General features: G+C 43.2%; 1 protein-coding gene across 1 annotated transcript in view; it reads right to left on the reverse strand.

Moving 5' to 3' along the window:
- Positions 1-25750, reverse strand: part of chchd3a (coiled-coil-helix-coiled-coil-helix domain containing 3a) — a 334738-nt gene that overhangs the window by 232420 nt on the left and 76568 nt on the right. The gene's annotated exons all lie outside the window — the stretch shown is intronic.

The following is a 25750-nucleotide window of genomic DNA, read 5'->3' on the forward strand; positions in this document are numbered from 1 at the left end:
TGATGTGCAACAGCCATCACACGTTAAAAAAAATCCACGCACAGGCATCTTCCACCCTTGAGAATGTAGTTCGGGTCCTTCATTGAAACACCTGTGAACTCATCTTTTTTTGGAATGGAAGCAAGTCATCCTCGTTTTGAGGGACCGCCTATGATGATGATGAGTCGAGACCTGTACATTATCCAATTATCTTCGTGCTTTTACGTATGTGGTTCTCACAGCTCCATGGGAATCTGCTCAAAATAATTGTGCTGCTTATTCTTAAAATGCCAACGATGTTTGTTTTTTTTTTGCACAAAATCCCTGAAAAAAAAAAGTTTCCTTTCATTTCTGAAACTAATCCTGACCAATGCCACAGTTTGTTTTTGTCAGCCCAAATACGTTAGACAACAATCAATGATAAATGATACACCGATCTTTTCCCTTTCCCTGGTGAAAGACCCATATAACATGTGATCTTACTCACTGGAATGCAAGTAAAAATCCATAGAACACTTGCTGTCATCCATTATCCAAGATTTAACCATCGTGGACTTCTGGAGAGATTTGTAAATAGCCTTCAATTTAAATGCATTTAGTGAGACTTTTGCAGTGGCAGAGAGACAGTTCATTGTTTTTTTCATTTCAGGCAATGAAATAAAGCTCACAATAACCTGACTTCGGGAATTAGTATTCATTGCTTCACTGGGATGAAGTAATTCGCAACCAACTTCGCCATGGCACTATTGATTCAACATCCTCAAATACTAATACAAACTTAAGCATTTAAAGAGATATTTAGACTTTATTCTGGAGGATGCATTTTCGTTGTAGCTTCACAGTCCACATAGACGATTCAATAGCATGCAACATAATCACTCAGTAGTTTACAGGACCATTGCCAATCCTTCGTCAATACCAATAGAATGAAACAGATTATCTTGTTAATAGGTAAAGTTTTTCTATTTATTGAGAGGAGAAAAACCTTCAGAAAAGTTCAACAAACGTGACTTTCTCTGTGGCCACTTGTTTATTTATTTTTAAAATGTTATTTATCTACAATACATCAATGGGGTCACTGCTCGTCTGTCAAACAGAGACTGTATTGTTGTTGTTTAAAATTATGATTTGATTAAGTTCTTTGATGAACGAATGCAAAGGATTGGTGAGGGTTTTGCGGTTTATATTGTGGACTTTCAAAAGGCGTTTGATAAAAGTGCCACGTAATAGACTTGTTGGCAAAATTAAAGCCCATGGGATTAAAGGGGCAGTCGTTACGTGGATACATGTCAGTTTCCACATGTACGCTGAGTATACCCACCTCAACATGACCACCACCTCGCTCAATCCCTCCACTGTCTCGGAATTGTCTGACTGCTTGTCTGACATCCAGTACTTGATGAGCAGAAATTTCCTCCAACTAAATATTGGGAAGACTAAAGTCATTGCCTTCGGTCCCTGCTACAAACTCTGATCCCACGCCACCGACTCCATCCCTCTCCCTGGCAACTGTCCGAGACTGAACAAGACTGTTGGCAACCTTGGTGTCATATTTGACTTCGAGATGGGCTTCCGACCACATATTCACACCATCGCTAAGACCGCCTATTTCAACCTGCATAACACCGCTCAATTCCGACCCTGCTTGAGCTTATCTACTGCTGAAACCCTCATCCATGCCGTTATTAACTCAAGACTTAACTATTCCAACCCACTCCTGGCAGGCCTCCCATCTTTCACCCTCCACAAACTGAAAGGCATCCAAAACTCTGCTGCCCGTGTCCTAATTCACACCAAGTCCTATTCAGCCATCATCCCTGTGCTCATTGACCAACATTGGCTTTGGGTTAAGCAACGCCTCGATTTTAAAATTCTCATCCTTGTTTTCAAGTCACTCCATGGCCTCGCCCCTCCCGATCTTTGTAATCTACTTCAGTCCTGCAACCAACGTTCCCTGTAAGCTGTGAGACGCTCCAGGGAACCCGCGCGGCCGGCTTTTTAATGTAAAACCGTACTTACATGGTATTTTGAATGGCCCCAGGGGTAAAAAAAAAAATTACAGGGAACATTTGCGTTCCTCCAATTCTAGCCTCTCGATTTTAAATCGCTCCACCATGCCTTCAGCTGCCAAGACCCTAAGTTCTGGAATTCCCTCCCTGAATCTCTCCAGCTCTCTACCTCTTATCTCCTTTAAGATACTCCTTAAAACCTTCCTCTTCGACACTGGCCTAATATCTCAATGTGGCTCGGTGTCAAATTTAGTTTGATAATGCTCATGTGAAATGCCTTGGAATGTTTTAGTACATTAAAGACGCTACATAAATGAAAGTTGTTGCTGGTGTTAGAGCAGACAGCGTTAAGGAGAGATTTGATAGAGGTGTTCAAAATCATGAAGGGTTTTGATAAGAGTAAATAAGGAGAAACTATTGCCAGTGGCAGAAGCTTCAATAACGAAAGGACACAAATTTAAGGTTATTGATAAAGAACTAGAGGCGACACAAGGAAAAAAATTGTAATGCAGAGTTGTTACGATCTGGAATGCACTGCCTGAAAGGGTGGTAGAAGCAGATAAAACAATAATTTTCGAAAGGGAATTGGATTAATACCGGAAGGTGAAAAATTTGCAGGGTTAAGAGCAGGGAAGTGGGACTAATTGGATAGCTCTTGGAAAGAACCAGCATAGCACAATGGACCGAATGGCCTCATCGCATCATTATACCCCATCTCAACAGAAAAATTGGCAGCATTCCATTGTGGCTGGATGCTCCATGATTCTCATCTTTCCTATGATTTAACAGTTTAAAGCCAATAACATCTTTAAGTTATTAGTTTTAACTCTGCTAGTCACAAGATCAAATACCTGGTACATGCTCCTGAAAAGCCCCCTTCAGGTTTTAAGTGGGCACTACTATTCTTGGTTTCCCTTTCAGCTGACCTAAATCACCCAGGCTAAAGCAACTGTCAACATGTTCCCTTAAATTCAGTTTGTGCCGTCACCGACGCCTTTGTCAACCACCTGCCTAAGACCATCGGGATCGTCTCTCACAAACTATCGAAACATCAGCAAATTTGGGAAGTGACTTGATGCAACACCACCAGCAAGCAAAGCAGTGTTACACATGGAATTCCCACGCAAACCTTTTCAGCTGAAAATCCTTCCCTCCCCTTTTTCCTGAAGGTACCGACTTTTATTGGGTGCATGCAGCTCTTGAGCAGTTTGTCCAAGTGAGCCGAGGCAGTGAATGCTGGCATGCTGCTCAACCATGGAGGATTTCACAGCAGAGCCCACGGTTTGCCTGCATGCATTGGATTGCAGGGTGGCTGAATGGGGATCAGAAATGGGAACCCGAGTTGACTTTTTCCCCACTCTCGAGCCAAAGGGTGCCCCAATTTCTGCACTAACTGAGATCCGTTACCTCCGCTCGAATCTTCTGATCCATTTGGCTTCGTCCTGCACCATGGTCAGCATTTACCCACTGAGCCATCAAGGGAAACCTATCATCTGAAAATCTATCATGGTAAATTCTAACCCAAGTTCTAATCTTTCCATTTACACATGCACCAGATGATGGTGTGCCACATTTTGGTAGAAAATAAACATTGATCTGGCCGCGCAAGTAGATTAAAAGAAAATGCACTTGTATATTTTCACTATTTTTCTCTCATGGTTCTGCTTGATTTTGTGTTTGTTACAAGCCTACGACAGTTTAATTGTACTACTATTTTCTATTTTGTTATTTGGCACGTCTTACTGCCAGGTTTTTGCGGTCCAGGTATGTCACTCACAGTTTAGCAGCATCATGACAGACAGAGAGGAGTTGTTCTTTTCCATTGTATGCTACCAGGCTGTTCTCCAGCTTGTTTATAATTTTATGTATTAGTTACGTCCAAGGAGAAACATGCTCCATGCATGGGGCATAGAATCATAGAAATTTACAGCACGGAAGGAGGCCATTTCGGTCCACCGTGTCCGCACTGGCCAACAAAGAGCTATCCAGCCTAATTGCACTTTCCAGCTCTTGGTCCGTAGCCCTGTAGATTACGGCACGTCAAGTGCACATCCAAGTACTTTCTAAAGTATCTAAATAACGGACCAATCGAGAGCTTACTTATCGAGTAAACCAGGGTATATATTCAAAGACCATAACCAACAGTACCGCTTTATTAGATCAAAGTATTATGAAGATTCATTTTATTTCAGTAAGGAACGAGCAAGGAGGGGAATTACTTTCAAAAGAGGCATGGGTTGTATTGAACTTTTCCCACACAACTCAATCCTGACATGAGAGATCAGCCTTCTGGCCTTTCTCTGCACTAGCTCCAAGTTGCAGAAGTTTCCCTTGTGCCAAATTGGCCTCAATTAAGTGCATTTACTCGAGATGTAACTTGACTAAAGTGATAGCACTAGCATAATGTTAGACAGTTTCTGACGTACACGCTGTTGATTGTATAGTATTCTGCTTGCTTCATGCATTACTTCTCTGCAATTGCGAAACATGATAAAGGTTGAGTCGACTATCACTCCCAGATCTCTTTCAGACTCTCCCCAACTCGTTCAACAGCACTCAAGTAAGTATATCCCACGTGTTTTTTTTCCCCCAATGTATCGGACCTTGCATTTACTGCATTGAATTTCATCAGTGAACTGGCTTCAGATGGAGGAACAAAAATTGGATTTGACAGAGGCATTGTAAATGTTTCGCAAAGTTAACAGCAAATTTGAGAGCATTCCTTGCTCAGTTTGCTGCGTGCAATGTAAATGCACCCTTAAATCACAGACAGGTCAGCAACATATTTGAAAAGATATTTGTTACACAGCAAAGATATCATAGCAGTTATGTTTTTCCTTTGCCTTTCTTGAGAGTTCTCACTTATTGATCGTGTAAGAAAATATCCAAAAAACTGCAGTGATATGCAGCAAAGATCTGTTGAATTATTTTGAATTCCATACAATGTACATAAGAATAAAGAGTTTGACCATGAATAACACTTTTATAAACAAATTTCAGAGCAACAAATTTGAATTACCCTTTACTTTTTTTTCTTACTGTTTGTTTGAATATCTTGGTTTGAACACTGAATGTTGATGTCATCATGGAATCTGACTGAGTTACTCTCCCTGACAGGGTGGGGAAGCTGAAAAATCACATTGTAAATGGTAATGACAGCATCACTGAAACATCCCAGGTAAAAACAAATGTTCCACTGATATTAGTCAAGCTCCAACCCCCGTCATACTATTAAGGTCAGAAAACTCCTTCCAGTCAGTTCCCTGATGACAGCACTCCAAGGCTCAATAAAAGGAATCAACAAAAAAGGAATACCAACAGGTGGCGAGAATCAATAGTTGGTTTGAAAAGGCTCATTTATAACAGAGAAGCTAATTGCAGGAGTCCGGTTAAGAACTTAATTAAACTGAACTATTCTATCTGCTGATGCAGGGACCTGCAGTGTTTATACAATGTTTGAGCCCACATTGTTCTCCAAAACCTCGATTACTGATTTGACAAAAGAAAGATAATTTTAGAATGTGGAAAAGAATTGCAAAATAAACCAACACTTCAACACTCAATTTATTGTTCATGCATATTGTGTTAATTGTACAAGGTAGTCACATTTATCTCGGACATTACTTGTACTTCTTCAAGGGAAATTCCGAAGTAGTCATTTGCTTGGTACATCATGTTATTCAGGTATACAAAGATAGAACACCACAGAATCATGGTTCATTATCTTGCATTTGGAAACTTATCTGCCACCCTCATGTAGGTGCTGTACATGAGGCTTTTCCATGTCTGCTGGTGGATCTATTTTACAATATGCAAGATCAATACATTTTTCAGTCTCAGGACATTTCTGATGACCATCTGAGAATCTATTGATACTACAGATTGGAATAAATGTATTTCCTCACAGAGTAGTAGATAAGTGGAATGCAGTTTCAGCAAAAAACAAATGCTAATGTCATGTCAATTAACTACTTTAAAGGGGTTACATGAAATTATGGTTACAAAAATGATTGAAAATTATGAGTTTAGTCGTGTTGAGACCATACCAACAATAGCCTTCATCGTTGTTGTGTCAAAATCCTGGAACTCCCTCCCGAATAGCACTGTGGGAGTACCTTCGCCACACGGACTGCAGCAGTTCAAGGCTGCGGCTCACCACCACCTTGTCAAGGGCAATTAGGGACGGGCAATAAATGCCGGCCTTGCCAGCGACGCCGACATCCCATGAACGAATAAAAAAAACAGCCTGCATTTATACAACGCCTTTAACGTAATAAAACATCCCAAGTTTATCTGTAGAATGCAAATGCCATGAATAAATACATTTTATCGGTGTTTATTCTTCTCTACTAGAGAGGTTAAATAAACTAGTTTGCTGGGTGATGTCGTTCTTTATGACATTGCACTTTCACTTCTGGAATCAATCCAAATGACAATCTTCCCTAGATCTTCTGCGGACTGTAGCGATTTCTGGAATTTTCAACCAAAACTTGCCCGCATTTCAGCACAAATTGACAACATCCATATGCAAGCTTGCAAAGGTGGCTGCTATGAGAAACGTCAAGGCCTCACTCATGCAAAAAGTAAGGTCAGGGGCGAGGCACATAACTGAGGCACAGTGGAAGGAGATTCGTTCTGCAAGTGACTAGTATTACACCTCATTGGTGGTGCAACAACAAATCGAAGAGGAATATGTAATTTCTCATCCTTAAAATATTCACAGGGCCACGATCTTAAAACCTGGAGGAAGGTGCTGAGGAAGGTTTGTAAAAGGGGGATTATTAAAAAGAAATTGCAGACAAGCCATCTCCCAATAGCAGGTTACAAACATCAGAAAGCATGTTGCCTGCCTGACCTCACAATTAGGGAACGAATAAAAAGGACGAAACAAAAAGGTGGGTACAACAATTAAACACCAAGGAGGATTGCTGAAATTCAATGCCAGTTTGGAAAAATTCATTTCTTAACTGCAAAAGCACCAAAATATCATTTGCACAAAAGGAACTGAAAAACAATTAGCCTGACAACCAGTACACAAGCGTAAAACATTGTCCTGAAAAATATCACATTATTGAGAGTGCATTTACAATGAAAATACAGAGTCTCCTGAATGATCCGTTTATTTGTGGTGAAAGTGAGTTGAAGGGTGAAAATGAACTATCAACTTATAAGATAATGAGGGGGTTCAACAAGGTGGATGCAGAGAGCATATTTCCACATCGGGGAAACTAAAACTAGGGGACATCGTCTCAGAATAAGGGGCCACCCATTTAAAACTGAGATGAGGAGAAATTTCTTCTGAGGGTTGCAAACCTATGGAATTCTCTGCTCCATAGAGCTGTGGAGGTTGGGTCATTGACAGCAGAGAGAGACAAATTTTTGAGGGATAAGGGAGTAAAGGGTTATGGGGAGGAGGCAGGGAAGTGGAGCGGAGTCCATGATCAGTTCAGCCATCTTACTGAACGGCAGAGCAGGCTCGAGGGACCAAATGGCCTACTCCTTCTCCTATTTCTTGTGTTCTTATCATCATAGGCAGTCTCTCGATATCGAGGAAGATTTGTTTCCACTCAAAGTGAGTTCTCAGGTGACTGTGCAGTCCAACACGGGAATGAGAGTGTCTGTCACAGGTGGGACAGTCGTTGAAGGAAATGGTGGGTGGGGAGTCTGGTTTGCAGCACGCTCCTTCCCCCGTCTGCGCTTGGTTTCTGCATGCTCTTGACTGCTAAGCACCCTCCCGGATGCACTTCCTCCACTTAAGGCGGTCTTGGGCCGGTGGGAGGCTTTGAGGGTATCCTTGAAACGTTTTCTCTGAGCACCTGGGGATCGCTTGCTCTGTAGGAGTTCCTAGTCGAGCGCTTGCTTTGGAAGTCTCATGCCGGGCATGCGGATGATGTGGCCCGTCCAATGGAGCTGGTCGAGTGTGGTCAGTGCTTCGATGCTGGGGATATTGGCCTGATCAGGAACACCGACATTGGTGCGTCTATCCTCCCGTTGGTTTGCAGGATCTTGCGAAAACAGCAATGGTGGTATTTCTCCAGCAACTTGAGGTGTCTACTGGACATGGTCCACGTCTCAGCCATATAGGAGGGTGGGTGTCATGACTGCCCTGTCGGCTTGGTGCCGGCTTTGAGGTCCTGCTCTTCAAACACTCTCTTCCTCAGGTGACCGAAGGCTGCGCTGGCACACGAGAGGCGGTGTTGGACCTCATCATCGATGTCTGCCCTTGCTGATCGAAAGCTCCTGAGGTATGGAAAATGGTCCACGTTGTCCAAGGCTGCGCCGCGGATTTTGATGACTGGGGGGGTGGGGGGGGGGAGCAGTGCTGTGTGGCGGGGTCAGATTGGTGGAGGACCTTTGTCTTATGGATGTTTCGTGTAAGGCCCATGCTTTTGTATGCCTCAGTAATGATGTTGACGATGGCTTGGAGTTCAGCCTCTGAATGTGCGCAGACGTAAATGCCATCTGCATACTGCAGTTCGATGACAGAGGGTGGGATAACTTTGATCGAGTCTGGAGCCGCAGAAAGCGGAAGGAACGTGCGGCAAACCAGACTTCCCACCTCCCCTTTCCTTCAACCACTGTCTGTCCCACCTGTGACAGAGACTGGATTTACTCTGGAGCATCCGCGATGCTGAGGATGTCGTGAATAGCACGTTTAGTGAGTTGGCCACACCGCAGGGAAAGGATACACAGCCAGATCGGGGATGGGTGACCAACAGGAAGAGCAAGGAAGGTAGTGCAGGGGTCCCCTGCAGTCATCCCCCTGCAAAACAGATACACCGCTTTGGGTACTGTTGAGGGGGATGAATCATCAGGGGAGAGCAGCAGCCAAGTTCATGGCACCATGGGTGGCTCTGCTGCACAGGAGGGCAGGAAAAAGAGTGGGAGAGCTATAGTGATAGGGGATTCTATTGTAAGGGGAATAGATATATGTCTCTGCGGCTGCAACAGAGACTCCAGGATGGTATATTGCCTCCCTGGTGCAAGGGTCAAGGATGTCTCGGAGGGGGTGCAGGACATTTTGAAGAGGGAGAGTGAATAGCCTGTTGTGGTAGTGCATATAGGTACCAACGATATAGGTAGAACACGGGATGAGGTCCTACAAGACAAATTTCGGGAGCTAGGAGCTAAATTAAAAAGTTGGACCTCAAAAGTAGAAATCTCAGGATTGCTACCAGTGCCATGTGCGAGTCAGAGTAGGAATCGCAGGATAGCTCAGATGAATACATGGCTTGAGGAGTGGTGCAAAAGGGAGGTATTCAAATTCCTGGGACATTGAAACTGGTTCTGGGGGAGATGGGACCAGTACAAACCGGACGGTCTGCACCTGGGCAGGACCGGAACCAATGTCCTCGGGGGAGTGTTTGCTAGTGCTGTTGGGGAGGGGTTAAATTAATATGACCGAGGGAAGTAGAATGGGGGCAGAAGCAAACGATAGCAAGAAGTAAAAGTGGAGGGCAGAGAAACCCAAGGCAAAAAGCAAAAAGGGCCACATTGCAGCAAAATTCTAAAGGGGCAAAGTGTGTTAAAAAGACAAGCCTGAAGGCTCTGTGTTCAATGCGAGGAGTATTCGGAATAAGGTGGACGAATTAACTGTGCAGATAGCAGTTAACGGATATGATGTAATTGGCATCACGGAGACATGGCTCCAGCGTGACCAAGGCTGGGAACTCAACATCCAGGGATATTCAACATTACGGAAGGATGGACAGAAAGGAAAAGGAGGTGGGGTGGTGTTGCTGGTAAAAGAGGAAATTAATGCAATAGTAAGGAATGACATTAAGCTTGGATGATGTGGAATCGGTATGGGTGGAGCTACAGAATACCAAAGGGCAGAAAACGCTAATGGGAGTTGTGTACAGACCACCAAACAGTAGTAGTGAGGTTGGGGACAGCATCAAACAAGAAATTAGGGATGCGTGCAATAAAGATACAGCAATTATCATGGGCGACTTTAATCTACATATTGATTGGGCTAACCAAACTGGTAGCAATGCGGTGGAGGAGGATTTCCTGGAATGTATTTGGGATGGTTTTCAACCAATATGTCGAGGAACCAACGAGAGGGCTGGCCATCCTCGACTGGGTGAGGTGTAATGAGAAAGGACTAATTAGCAATCTTGTTGTGAGAGGCCCCTTGGGGAAGAGTGACCATAATATGGTAGAATTCTTGAAGATGCAGAGTGACACAGTTAATTCAGAGACTAGGATCCTGAACTTAAGAAAAGGTAACTTCGATGGTATGAAGTGAATTGGCGAGAATCGACTGGCAAGTGATACTTCAAGGGTTGGCGGTGGATAGGCAATGGCAAATATTTAAAGATCACATGGATTAACTTCAACAATTGTACATCCCTGTCTGGAGTAAAAATCAAACGGGGAAGGTGGCTCAACCGTGGCTAACAAGGGGAATTAAGGATAGTGTTAAATCCAAGGAAGAGGCATATAAATTGGCCAGAAAAAGCAGCAAACCTGAGGACTGGGAGAATTTTCCAACACAGCAGAGGAGGACAAAGGGTTTAATTAAGAGGGGGAAAATAGAGTATGAAAGGAAGCTTGCTGGGAACATAAAAACTGACTGCAAATTTTTCTATCGATATGTGAAGAGAAAAAGATTAGTGAAAACAAACGTAGGTCCCTTGCAGTCAGATTCAGGTGAATTTATAATGGGGAACAAAGAAATGGCGGACGAGTTGAACAAATATTTTGGTTCTGTCTTCACAAAGGAAGACACAAATAACCTTCCGGAAATACTCGGGGAATGAGGGTCGAGTGAGAAGGAGGAACTAAAGGAAATGCTTATTAGGCGGGAAATTATGTTTGGTAAATTGATGGGATTTAGGGCAAATAAATCCCCGGGGCCTGATAGTTTGCAACCCAGAGTACTTAAGGAAATAGCCCTAGAAATAGTGGATGCATTGGTGATCATTTTCCAACAGTCTATCGACTCTGGATCGGTTCCAATGGACTGGAGGGTAGCTAATATAACATCACTTTTTAAGAAAGGAGGGAAGAGAGAAAATGGGTAATTAGCATGACATCAGTTGTGGGGAAAATGTTAGAATCAATTATTAAAGATGAAATAGCAGCACATTTCGAAAGCAGTGACCGGATCGGTCCAACTCAGCATGGATTTATGAAAGGGAAATCCTGCTCGACAAATCTTCTGGAATTTTTTGAGGATGGAACTAGTAGAGTGGACAAGGGAGAACCAGTGGATGTGGTGTATTTGGACTTTCAAAAGGCTTTTAACAAGGTCCCACACAAGAGATTGGTGTGCAAAATTGAAGCACATGGTATTGGGGGTAATGTAGTAACGTGGATAGAGAACTGGTTACCAGACAGGAAGCAGAGAGTCGGGATAAACGGTCCTTTTCAGAATGGCAGGCAGTGACTAGTGGGGTGCCGCAGGGCTCAGTGCTGGGACCCCAGCTATTTACAATATACATTAATGATTTTGATGAGGGAATTGAGTGTAATATCTCCAAGTTTGCAGATGACACTAAGCTGGGTGGCGGTGTGAGCTGTGAGGAGGGCACTAAAAGGCTGCAGGGTGACTTGGACAGGTTAGGTGAGTGGGCAAACGCGTGGCAGATACAGTATAATATGGATAAATGTGAGGTTATCCACTTTGGGGGCAAAAACGCGAAGGCAGAATATTATCTGAATGGCGGCAGATTCGGAAAAGGTGCAACGAGACCTGGGTGTCATGGTACATCAGTCATTGAAAGTTGGCATGCAGGTCCAGCAGGCGGTGAAGGCGGAAAATGGGATGTTGGCCCTCATAGCTACGGGATTTGAGTACAGGAGCAGGGAGGTCTGACTGCAGTTGTACAGGGCCTTGGTGAGGACTCACCTGGAATATTTTGTGTTCAGTTTTGGTCTCCTAATCTGAGGAAGGACGTTCTTGCTATTGAGTGCAGCGAAGGTTCACCAGACTGATTCCAGGGATGGCAGGACTGACATATAAGGAGAGACTGGATCGACTGGGCCTTTATTCACTGGAGTTTAGAAGGATGAGAGGGGATCTCATCGAAACATATAAAATTCTGACGGGACTGGACAGGTTAGATGCAGGAAGAATGTTCCCTTGGGGAAGTCCAGAACCAGCGGACACAGTCTAAGGATAAGGGGTAAGCCATTTCGGCCTGAGATGAGGAGAAACTTCTTCACTCGGAGAGTTGTTAACCTGTGGAATTCCCTGCCACAGAGAGTTGCTGATGCTAGTTCATTGGATATATTCAAGAGGGAGTTAGATGAGGCCCTTACGGCTAAAGGAATCAAGGGGTATGGAGAGAAAGCAGGAAAGGGGTACTGAGGTGAACATGACCTTATTGAATGGTGGTGCAGGCTTGAAGGGCTGAATGGCCTACTCCTGCACCTATTTTCTATGTTTCTAATTCCTATATTGGACTGTGGTGAAAGTGAGTTGGAGGGTGAAAATGAACCAAGCCTCAGTTGGGCTCATTTCAGAATAATAAATGAGTGGTGAAGGTCAGATTGATTATTGTCACTTCACAATCACTTCAGAGATTTTCAAAACAACTTCCACTAAATTCACAACGTTTTCAACCAACAATAAATGTCTTTTCTATTAAAGTAGCTCGGAGACGACATTCAGGAAACGTGTGATAGCAGTTGAAAAATTAATTGCAAACCACACACACAATGTCCGAGTAATTGGAAACAGAATGCAAATATACACGGTAGCTCGGTTTATTTCTCAGCAGAAAACAATTGGCAAACAATACTATGGCTTTTTTCAATGATACTTCAAACTTGAAAAAACAAGGTTTTGGGCGAAGGCAATAAACAAAAAGAGGAAAATAAATAAAATCAGGAAGTACTGATTAGATGATGGCAAGGGAGGGTTAAAAATCAAAAGATTTTCAGAGGATGGCAAGGCTGAGGAGGTGAGGAGTTCTACGGATTTGAGGTCCTGGATGAAAGTCGATTTGAAAACAGTAGTGATGTAAAGAGGATGAATTTTGTCGAGTCTAGCACATTTGGAGCCAAAGATGAAAGTTCTGGGGAGCAATGGTCCTAGCAGCATTGATAAAATCGTGAAAGTTGAGAAAGGTTGCAACAAAAGCTAGAGGCAATAAAGGGATTGTCTCTCTTACAAGACGCTTGTCCAAGAGTTCGCGAGGTGCTGGAAGAGCCTCTCAAATTTGGAAGCAATACTGATATGTTGGACTTTATACAGTTAAGAGATATTGAGGGGGAAATAAGTGCTCGATATGAAATTGAGCTTCTCAGAAGTTTTAACAATGGAGATGTGAGATCAGAGGACACAGTGAAGCCAAGAATGTCAAAAGAACTATGAATGAAGCAATCAAAAATAAAGGAAGATTGGGGCCAAGTTTCGGCCCGAGTTGCTCCTGTTTTTTTGGAGCACTAGTTTAGAATGGAGTATCTTAGAAATTGCAATTCTCGACATTTAGTTTACTCCAGTTCTCGTCAGTTCGAACAGTTTCAGTTTGGAACAGATTTTTTTTTCCAAAAGAGGGCGTGTCCGGCCACTTACGCCCATTTTGAAAGTTTAGGCAGTGAAAACTTACTCCAAACTAACTTAGAATGGAATAAGTGTAGATTTTTGTACGCTCAGAAAAATCAGACGTAGGTTACAAATCAGGCGTAGGGAATGGCTGGGGGGGGGGGGGGGGGGGAGGGGTTTTAAAGGGAAGTTTACAAACGTTAAACACTTCAGTTTTACAAATAAAGAGCCATCATCAATAATAAATGATAAAAACATCAATAAATCAACCAATAAATCAATCCAAAAAATTAAAAATAAAAAATTAAAATATCAATAAATAAAACATTTTCTACTCACCGACTGCAGCACCAGGAGCACCACCCCCCACCCCCAGTGTGTCTCTATCTCTCTGTCTGTGTGTGTCTCTCTCACTCGCTGTCTGTCAGTGTTTGTGTTTCTGACAGCGAGGGGAGGGGGAGGAGGGGGGTGGAGAGAGAGAGGGAGGGGGGTGAGGGAGAGCGGGAGAGAGGGAGGGGAGAAAGGGAGGAGGAAGGGAGGGGGAGAAGGGAGGAAGGAAAGAGGGAGGGAGGGAGGAGAGGGAGGCTGAATGGGCCTGACCCGACCGGGCCAAAGACTTCGGGCGGGGTCCGCCCCCAGCACCGGAGTTAAAAGTAGGTGGCCGGGGGTCGGGGGGGGGGGGGGGGGGGGGGGAAAGAGTCAGGTCGGGTCGGGGAGGGGGAGGAGTCGAGTCGGGTCCGGGGGTTGGGCGTGTTGTTGAGAGAGCCAGCTGTCGGGAGGAAGCAGGAGCTGGGCATGGGAGGTGCAGCCTGATCCACGTCGCCCCAGTGAGCCCATTCGGCCAGGGATTATTTGAATTTTCTTTGCCCTTGAAGCTCCACCTGGCCTTGACTCCAAATATATTTCCTTTGTGATACAATCAAGATTTGGAATGCAGCATTTTGAGGTCGTGTGATGAGAAGAGATCATCGGTATGCACGCATCCAACTATCCCAGGTCAATGGGACAAAGTGCCAAGCAGAGATTAAGGATGAATAAGAGGAAATATACGTGATGGGAAAGCCACGCAAGTTTCTCTTTTAGCTGGGGAATAGTGCATAACACAGGGGGACCTAAAACAGACATTGTTTTAATTTAAAAAATTACTTCAATTATTCAGGAGAGTATCTTCCAAGTGAATTGCCAACATCAGTGGCAGAAAGTTGGGGCCCAAGTTTCGAGCCGCGCCTTGAACGGCGCAGTCCCGACCTGCACGCCCGTTTTTTGCGCCACGAAATGCGGCGAAAAAAAACCTCCAGATTCTCCACCTCCCTGCAGATCCTCTGGCCCTCGGCGCAGCGCAGCAGGAGCTGTCGGGGACGGAGCCAGGTCCCTGCGCTAAAAACAGTGCCGGGACCTCTGCACATGCGCGCTACAGTGGGCGCGCAAGTGCAGTAGCTCCAGGCGCCCGAAACTGTGTGGGAGGGGCCCGAAGCACGCAGCCCCTAGCTCTGGCCGAATGGCCTCACTGGGGCTGCGTGAATAAGGCTCCTCCCACGGCCAGCTCCTGCTTCCGGACCGTACGCGACACCGCCCCCCCACCTCCGGACCCGACCCGACACCCGCTCTCCTCCCCCCCCCCCCCCCCGGACCCGACACCCGCACCCCCCCCCCCCCCCCCCCCCGGACCCGCCTCCTGCCCCCCCAGACCGGACCCGACACCTGCTCCCACCCCCCCAGACTGGATCCGACCTGACCTCCTTCCCCCCGACCTGACCTCCCTCTCCCTCCCTCCCTCCGACCCGACCTGTAAATCTGGTGCTGGGGACGGGCCCTGCCCGAAGTCACGGGCCCAGCCCGTTCAGCCTCCCTTCCCCCTTCACCAATCTCCTTCCCCCCCCCCCCCCACCCTATCTCCTTTCCCCACCCCCCCTCCAATCTCCTTCCCCTCCCAATCTCCTTCCCCCCCCCCCACCAATCCCCTTTATCCCCTTCTCCCGCTTCCCTCCCTCTGCTCCCCCCCTCTCTCCCTGTCAAAAACAGACACTGACAGACAGAGAATGAGACACACACAGACAGACAGAGATAGAGACACTGACAGAGACACACTGAGGGGGGCATCCCAGCACGCTGTTGGAGGGCTCCCGGAGCTGCAGTCGGCAAGTAGAAAATGTTTTATTTATTGATTAAAAAAAAAATTATTTCTTATTAATTTTTTTTGATTGATTTATTGGTTGATTTATTGATGTATTTATCATTTATTATTGATGATGGCTCTTTATTTGTAAAACTGAAGTGTTTAATGTTTGTAAACTTCCCTTTAAACACCCCCCCCCACCATTCCCTACGCCTGATTTTCTAAAGTGCAGACAAGGTTTTTCGAGCGTACAAAAATCTTCACTTACTCCATTCTAAGTTAGTTTGGAGTAAGTTTTCACTGACGAAACTTTGAAAACAGGCGTAAGTGGCCGGACACGCCCCTTTTGAAAAAATAATTCTGTTCCAAAGTGAAACTGTTCTAATTGACTAGAACCGGAGCAAACGAAATGACGAGAATTCCGATTTCTAAGGTACTCTGTTCTGCACCAGTTGCTCCTAAAAATCAGGAGCAAATCATGTGGAAACTTGGGGCCTTGGTTTTGTGACAACTTTTTTTATGACAGCAAAAACCGAACAAGCTAAATGCAAGATCACATTTTTCTATCAATATAGAATTTTTCTTCAACAATTTCAGAATTATAAATAATATTTTTTCTTCAATAAAACCATATTTTGTCATGACCAAATGAAATCTAATGTTTTTAAATGAACTTTCAATTCTGGAACAGCACTAATAAATTAAGATAACAACTTTCGCCGGCATGATAAATATCAGGACTGTGAAAAGGAAAACGAGCCAGAGAGGATATCAGGCAGAATGTTTTCACCCAAGTGAATTACAATTGTGAAATAAGTTATCGGGGAATGCCATTGAAAGCTGACAATGAATGGGTTCAAAACAATTCAATGCATTTCTGGAGAGCGAAATAATTAAGGTGACGAGCTGGGATGGTTATGAAAATGAGACACTGTTCTTTTGGACTCATGGCCTTTTCCTGTTCCTTAAAATTCTTACATTCTAATAAAGTGCATGTAGTGACAATCCACATCCATCATTCATTTCTGGCATCAGAGACCAGATCACAGATGAAGGCAGAACAACCACGAGAAACCACCTCCCCACCATCTCCCCCTACCCACAATGAATTTGCAGGGTGCAATTCTAAAAGCTGATTGGACACTTTGCAGAGAAATGCTCCTATTTCTCTTGGACCTATTCGTGGCTAGAAAAGCAAATAAAAAGCTAAGATGAGTCAGCTATTCGGGTGACAGTAACATTTTGCGATATACCTCACAATGAGACATTTTTTTGAATTTCTAAACATTTTTAAATGCAGAACAGAGGAATCTTTAACACGGCAATAGAATTAACCTGTCCAAATATATTTCAGATGTTGCCTTCAGCAGCATCTATAATACGGGCAGCATAAGATAAATTTCCCTGCTCGGTGACTTAACACATCATATTGTAATATATAATTACTCACTAATCAATGTAATTCAAAATAACTAATGCTATTGAGAGAATGGAAACAAAATGGTCCATTGCTCTTGGATTTAAGCATATTTTCTTTCAGTTAATCAAATAACCGTTCATTTAAGAGTCCCATTCAATATCTAAGAAGCACCACAGTGGCTCGTAATTTATTTTCGTTCTATTCAGTCGTCCTCAGAAAAATACATGGTTGCTGAAAACAAATTGCAATATAAATTAGTTTTTATTTAAGATATTGAAATGGGAAGTCAACTGAATCTAACTTACAGCAATTGCTTTTCTTGAGTAATGGCCAAAAATCAGAAATAGGGTGGCAACATTTTCCCGATGTCTGTGCAAGCAATTTCTCACCCTTCCTCATTTTAATTGGGTATTCTTCAATTTCATTAAGTCTTTTTTTCCTGTCCTTAATCTAAAACAAATGAGGTTAATGCACACAATGCAGCTGCAGCAGCACTTGGGAAATGAGAGGCATCCAGACTCTTGGGGACTGTACTCATCCTGATTTCTCCGAAAAGAGAATGCTGTGAATCACAATTTGCTAAATATTTGGGGAAAAAATGTAATCATAGAAAAAATTATTTGTTGTAAGTCATGGGGCCTGGATAATATGAATTAACAAGCACAGAGTGGGGTAATGGTACCATAAGAATTGGTGCAGGATTGAGCTAATTATCTTTGATTGCTATTACTCACTCCCCTCATAGTCCGAACATGGCACCATTCTCCTTTGCAAATCTGATTTTTAAAAGCTCTTTAAAACATTGTGATTGTAATTTATAGGTTAAACCTCAAAGCCAAGGGGTTTTTGCAGGCAAGTGGCAATTGGTGCTGGTGGGAACAAAGGTGTCATTGATGGTGGCACAGCAAGAACTTTTCGATTGGCAAAAGGACGTCAGGATTGACGACGTGTGGTGACATTCACAAACGAGTCCTCAGTTTCTGGATCTCCTCCTTGTTCTGCTTAGAAAGGGGCCTGATGGTCTGAAAGCACTGTTGCACAACAGGGATCGCATTCCTTTTCCTGACAAACTTTGTGTGTCAATGTCATAAGCATTCAACCTGGAATATAGGAATTTTCGAAACAGGAAAAGGATCATTACGCCCAGCAAGCTGGATATGAGTGACTGTCACATCAAAGACACAATGCTGACACCACGGTCAGTGTCAAATAGACACCAAAATATACAAAACTCACATGTATTATGTACAATGCTTTTTATATATTATATACAGAATCATAGAATTTTACAGCACAGGAGGACAGAGCTATCCATTTAGTCCCACTCCCCCTGCTCTTTTCCCATAGCCCCGAAAATGTTTCCTTTTCACGTGTAGATCCAATCCCTTTTTGAAAGTTACTACTGTATCTGCTTCCACCCCCCTTTCAAACAATGCATTCCAGATGCGTAAAAAATAATTCTCACTTCCCCAGTGCTCCTTTGCCAATTATCTTCAGTATGTATCCTCACATCATATATATATACACACACACACACACACACACGACATAATTTAATACAATATATATATAAATTATTCAACAAATACTAAAAAGGGAGAGACCGTACAATCCAATCGGTGGTATAGCTCTTTGGTGTACAGCCGTCAAACTTTATTCTTGCCATTTCTACAATCAGTATCTGGCAATTATATATAATCTTTGCAAGCCTTTATTTCAATGTATGGTTTGGTATACCTAAGCCTATATAAAATGTTATTTCTCATTGTAAACTTCTGCAATTCCAAAGCATTTTACTTTACAAATTATTTAAACATTTTAGGAAATTAATTTACTTACAAGGTAATCAATAACCAAGACTATTAGGTCTTGTCTAAGGAAAAATACACAACTATTCCCAGGCCCCGCATCCGGGTTATACTGAATTTTACATCATGGTTTGAACAAGACACTGACATATAATTCACACAGACAGTATATAATCTGAACACTATAAACACACACCCACCACTGATAGCACTGTCTTGTTGATTCTGATGTCATGAAATTACCACTGGTTAAACTGCCATCAATCAACACAAGGTTGACATTTTTTCTTAAATTTAACATTACTCACAATTGTTCTATTTAAGCCATGTCATCAAATCAGATCTGATATCATGATTGTGCATTGCTAGCCCAAGAAATCTGACCCATTTCATAGTTTCAGAATTATCCAAAGAACTAAATACATGCTGCTGCAGAAATTATTTCCTGAGCTATCGGAGCTGCATTGTGATGTTTCCATTTTAGGAACAAGAAGAAATAAAATCAGAAGCGTCACTGACTGTTAATATACAGAATTCGGAGGACAAGAGACTTACATTCATCATGACAGATTCATGAATAATTTCCACTCCATTTATTTACAGGGAAGAAAATGTATGGACAGATTTTTATGTTCCTCCTAAACGGTAATAAATCACGAACAGTTGCACAAGAAAGCCATCGGAGTGCTGTAATGTGATGAATGGCAAAAATACAGCAGGAAAACACGGTTCAGAACTGGAACTGAGACTGGTTAACAACTAATAACTCTGTGCTCCTTACAGCGAAGCCGCAGGAAGGTTACAGAACTGAAGCATTTCCGACTTTGTGTTACTTTTTCAATTCAAGAACCAGTGGCTCTTTACTAAGTTTAAATACATTTCTTTCCTGCCTTCATGCCACATTGTTGGAAAAATTGCTGATAGTGCTTTTCTACTTCTAACAACTTAAAATAGTGTTTTACACATGGAAGTTTAAAGATCAATAGAACAATTATTGGAGCTACTCCTGGATCTCTGCTAGGCTGGCCATCTCAAAACACCAATAATAGGGAATGCTCCGTGTTCTAATACTAGATATACCACAAGAAGAGATGAGACGACATCATCAAACCTGCTGAGTATTTTCCAGCATTTTCTGTTTTTATTCTGAAGACAACACAGATGGACTTAGAGCCAGTGAGCTCACAAGATAAATACAGATGAGGTAAGCCATTTCTCCGATTTCAACTAACGTGTTCAGAAGAAACTGCAGTCCCTTATCATTTAACGGTCTCTGGAATGATTCCAAGGTTTTTCCCTTCACTGCTCTACCTGAAGTACATTCCAAATAGTAATCACTCCCCTTTTGGACAGTCATGAATTTGCCTCTTTCCAGCTTAAACTTGTGTCCTGTCCTGCTGCTATGGTTTAATTCGTAATTTTATGCTAGTTTGGTGCTAGTGATCAGAATTCAGTTCGATTTAGGGTGGTTATGGAAAAGGACAAAGATAGACCAGGAATAAAAGTTCTCAATTGGGGAAAAGTGAATTTTACGAAGCCGAGATGTGATTTCGCCCAACTAGACTGGAAACAGCTACTTGAAGATAAATCAGAGCAGTGGGAAGCATTCAAGGAGGAGATTGAGGGTTCAAAGCAAGTATGTTCCCTTACAAAAAAAAGACGGGACTAACAAGTCTAGAGCCCCAAGGATGTCAAGGAGGGTAGGATAAAGAAAAAAAGGGAGGCTTATGACAGATACTGAGGACTCAAACTGCAGAAATCCTAGAGCAGTATAGAATGTACAGGGGTGAAATTAAAAAGGAAATTAGGAAAGCAAAGAGAGCATGAAAACATTTTGGCAAGTAAAATCAAGGTAAACCCACAGATGTTTTATAAATACATTGAGAGCAAGAGGATAACTAAAGAAAGAGTAGGGCCTATTAGAGACCATAAAGGAAACGTCTGTGTGGAGATAGAAGACATGGGTATGGTCCTTCATTAATACTTTGCATCTGTTTTCACAAAAGAGGGGGGGCAATGCAGAAATTGCAAACAAGAAGGAGGCATGTGAAATATTAGATGAAATAAACATAGCGAGAGAGGAAGTATTGAGAGGTTTGGCATCTTTGAAAGTGGTTAAATCCCCAGGCCCAGATGAAATGTATCCCAGGCTGTTAACAGAAACAAGAGAGGAAATAGCAGATGCTCTTACCATCATTTTCCAGTCCTCTCTGGCTCCAAGTGTGGAGGATTGTTAACATTGGACCTTTGTTTAAAAAGGGAGAAAGGGACAGACTGAGTAATTACAGGCCAGTCAGCCTAACCTCACCAGTGGGAACATTATTGGAAAAAATTCTGAGGGACAGGATAAATCTTAATTTAAAAAGACACAGATTAATCAAGGACAGTCAGCATGGATTTGTTAAGGGAAGGTCATGTCTGACTAACTAGATTGAAGTTTTTGAAGAGGTAACAAGGAGGGTCGATGAGGATGGTGCATTTGATGTTGTATATATGGATTTGAGCAAGGCTTTAGATAAGGTCACAAAGGTTAAAGTCCATGGGATCCAAGGCAAAGTGGCAAGTTAGATCCAAAATCGGCTCAGAGGCAGGAAGCAAAGGGTCATGGTTGATGGGTGTTTGTGTGACTAGAAAGCTGTTTCCAGTGGGGTCCAGCAGGGATCAGTACTAGGTCCCTTGCTTTTTGTGGTATAAATCAATGATTTGGACTTGAATGTAGTGGGTATGATTAAGAAGTTTGCAGATTAAACAAAAATTGGCCACATGGTTGATGAAGAAGAAAGCTGTAGACTGCAGGAAGATATCAATGAACTGGTCAGGTGGGCAGAACAGTGGCAAATGGAATTCAATCCAGACAAGTGTGAGGTAATAGATTTGGGGAGGGCGAACAAGGCAAGGGAATACACAATAAATGGTTGGATAGTGAAGCGTAGAGGAAACGAGGGACCTTGGAGTGCATGTCCACACATCCCTGAAGGTGGCAGGAAACGTCGATAAGGTGGTTAAGGGATACTTGCCTTTATTCGCCAACACATAGAATACAAGAGCAGGGAGGTTCAACTTAAACTGTATAAAACACTAGTTAGGCCACAGCGAGAGTACTGCGTGCAGTTCTGGTCACCGCATTGCAGGAGGGATGTGAATGCACGAGAGATGGTACAGGAGATTTAAGAGGACCAGAGAATTTTAGCTAAATTGAATAGGTCGGGGTTGTTTTCTTTGGAACAGAGGAGGCTGAGGGGAGACCTTATTGAGGTGTATAAAATTATGAGGGGCCTAGATAGAGTGGATAGGAAGGACCTATTCCCCTGAGCAGAGGGTTCAACAACTAGGGGGCATAGACGAAAAGTAATTGGAAGGAGATTTAGATGGGATTTGAGGGGAATTTTTTTCACCCAGAGGGTGGTGGTGATCTGCAACTCACTGCCTGAAAGGGTGGTAGAGGCAGAAACCACCACATTTAAAAAGTACTTGGATGTGCAATTGAAGTGCCGTAATCTACAGAGCTGGAAAGTTGGATTAGGCTGGATAGCTCTGTCGGCCGACACAGACACAATAGGCCGAATGGTCTCTTTGCGTGCTGTAAATATGTATAATTCTTCTATGATTTACTATGATGGATGTAAACCTGTAATTACCATGTTTAACCACCAGAGGGCTTATCCTCTGGAGTCCCAAGGGATCCCACAATCCCTTGGGAGCACCTGTATCTTAGGAGGCCTCAAAGGCTGGAGAGGCACTCTGAGATCTATAATAAAGGGCTACGGTCACACTTACTTTGAGCTTGCAGCATCTAGTCTGAGTCTTTATCCAAGACATAACATTTACCATCTCTGTATATGACCTCATAGTCCCCTTTCAAGACTGATTCAACATTCATTTTATTTTCTCTCAAATCATGTTTTTTTTTAAATTGACATTACGTACAGTATCAGCATCCTGCACTTCCATGCTATGTATAACACAGGTTAAACACCATTGAACAATTTGTACTGTCAAGCGATGGGTGAAGATTGTTCTACACTGTCAAACAAAGTGCCAAAACTCTACTTCCCACATCAGACATCCTTATTTAAATCTGATAATCAACTGTCCTTGAGATGCAAATTAGTTCTTGATCAGCCTTGATAACGGCTTCACAATGACCGAACGCTTTCAATGAATGGTCAATAAGCACACCCAATGCTTTTTCATCAGTCTTTGTTAATGAGCACCCATTCATTCATGTACCTATTTCAGTTTTCGTTTCCAATACATTATCCACATCAAATCCATCTGCCATCCTTTGACTCATATTTAATTGGTCCAAATCCCTCTGAATCCAATCAACTTCCTTTGCAGTCATCTCATGGCCAAAAAGCAGCGCCATCAGCAAGTCTTATGATTTATACATGATAGTATAAATAGCAGGGGACCCATAATAGACTTTGCACAACTCGAAAGTCATGACTCTCAAGACAAACTCTTATTCAATTATCACTACTTTCTCTTTGCTATTGTGAAGTGATGTTTTAATCGATTTAACTGATTTTCCATGAATTCCATTAGACGGAATTTAGTTTAAGTGCCTCAAATTCCTTATGCATTCCTATCAAAATGGTCAGCACTTCCTTATCTTTATTTGAAGCTTTTATCATTTGGATTATTTTTCTCACTCATTATTTTCTCCTGGTTCTTGCTGAAGAGTAACCATCATTTGAAGGAATACTGCATGAAAAGGCCCTGCAAGTCACTGAGTATTGATGTGAAAAATGTGTCAGAAAGAGTTGGAATTCACAGCTGGAGCCACACCAGGCTATTTCATCCAAGGGCATTTGCTCTGTATTTGGTGGCACTACTCAGAGCACCTCCTCAGCAATTCCAGGCATGGATCCAATTAAGTTTCAACAATCATAGCTTGAATAGGGACAGATGGGGCAAATAATGCTAAAGCCAATTAAAATGCAGTCTAAATTCAGTCTGATTTCCTCCTATTTTCTGAAATTTGCTCCTAAATGCACACCACACTTCAGGGGCAGTGCTACATTTAACTGCTAAATACACCAGCATTTTGCACAAGTTGGCAGACTTCCAATTATGGAATGACATTCTTCCACAGCAACATTGCTTTTATGTAACACTGAGTTTCAGCACTGGTTTAAGAGATACTGTTACAATCATCATCATCAAAGGCAGTCCCTCGGAATTGAGGAAGACATGCTTCCACTCTTCAAATGAGTTCTTAGGTGACTGAACAGTCCCAATACAAGAACCACAGTCCCGGTCACAGGTGGGACAGATAGTCGTTGAAGGAAAGGGTGGGTGGGACAGGTTTACCGCACGCTCTTTCTGCTGCCTGCGTTTGATTTATGCATGCTGTCGGCTATGAGACTCGAGGTGCTCGGTGCCCTCACGGATGTACTTCCTCCATTTCGGGCGGTCTTTGGCCAGGGACTCCCAGGTGTCAGTGGGGATGTTGAACTTTTTCAGGGAGGCTTTCAGGGTATCCTGGTAACGTTTCCTCTGCTCCTCTTTGGCTCGTTTGCCGTGGGAGTCTCGTGTCTGGCATGCGAACGATATGGCCCGCGCAGTGGAGCTGATCAATTGTGGTCAGTGCTTCAATGCTGGCCTGGTCGCGGACACTAATGTTGGTGAGTCTGTCCTGCCGAGGCATTGTTGGTGGTATTTACAGTGCAATATTATATAATAGCGCTTCGATAAAAGTTTCTGACTGATTATCAGCATGACCCTGTGCTGGATCGTATTTTTAGAGTTTACTAAAATAATTTTTCTCCTCCATTCATCCTTAGCACTTAGAGAAAGGTTATAAAATATTGACATCTTTGAACTCCTGCACTGGTTTTCAATATAATTCTGAGAACTGACCGTGACAATGTTATATTACCTACTTTGAGTACATTTGTCCCCATTCCTTGAATGCAGATCATCCTCCACATGCAAATGGTTAATTTGGCTCAGTTGATAGTGCTGTGGTCTTGGATTCAGGTTGTGGGTTCAAGCCACAGTCTGCAGTTGTGCACATAACCATGGCTTACACTGAAGTGCCGTGCTGATGGAGTGCTGCAATTTCTGAGCAGCAGTCTTTTGGATGAGATGTTAAACCAAGGCTCAATCTGTCCGTGTTGGTGAATATATCAAAACCAGTCGCAACGTAATTTTGAACAATTCTATCAGACTCCGAACTTTTTGCCACTCCTCCTCTCTTAACTAATGGCCAAGGTCATGGAAACATAGAAATTTACAGCGCAGGAGGCGGTCATTTTGAGCCATCATGTCCACGCCGGCCGACAAAGAGCCACACAGCTCTCGGTAAGCAGTTCTGAAGGTTACATATAAACTTATCAACAATGGCAGACAGGAAAAGAGTATCCGGCCCAACCAGACTGCCCCCCACAACTGCGATACTCCATGTATTGCAACATTTTACACCACACCCGGAACCATACAATCTCCTGGGATAGGCAAAAGATAAAAACGCAGGCTAATTGGGGAAAAAAATCTGGGAAAGTTCCTCGCCGACCCATCCAGGCGATCAAAATTAGTCCAGAATACCACTCTGGCTGTATTAGATTTCCTGAAGTACTTTCCATCGTATCTGCGCCAACCAACAAGAGGTCATCCAGTCTTATCCCACTTCCCAGCTCGAGGTCCATAACCCTGCAGGTTACGGCACCTCAAGTGTCCATCCAAGCACCTTTTAAATGTGGTGAGGGTTTCTGCCTCTGCCACCTTTCCAGGCAGTGAGTTCAAGATCCCCACAACCCTCTGCATGAAGAAGCCTCCCCTCTAAACCGTCCACCAACCACCTTAAACCTATGCCCCCTTGTAATTCACCCTTCCACCAAGGGAAATAGGCCCTTGCTATCCACTATGTTCAGGTCCCACAAAATTATACACCCGAATTAGGTTTCTTCTCAGCCT

The sequence above is a fragment of the Pristiophorus japonicus genome, chromosome 13 (assembly GCF_044704955.1).
Source record: "Pristiophorus japonicus isolate sPriJap1 chromosome 13, sPriJap1.hap1, whole genome shotgun sequence".
NCBI lineage: Eukaryota > Metazoa > Chordata > Chondrichthyes > Pristiophoridae > Pristiophorus > Pristiophorus japonicus.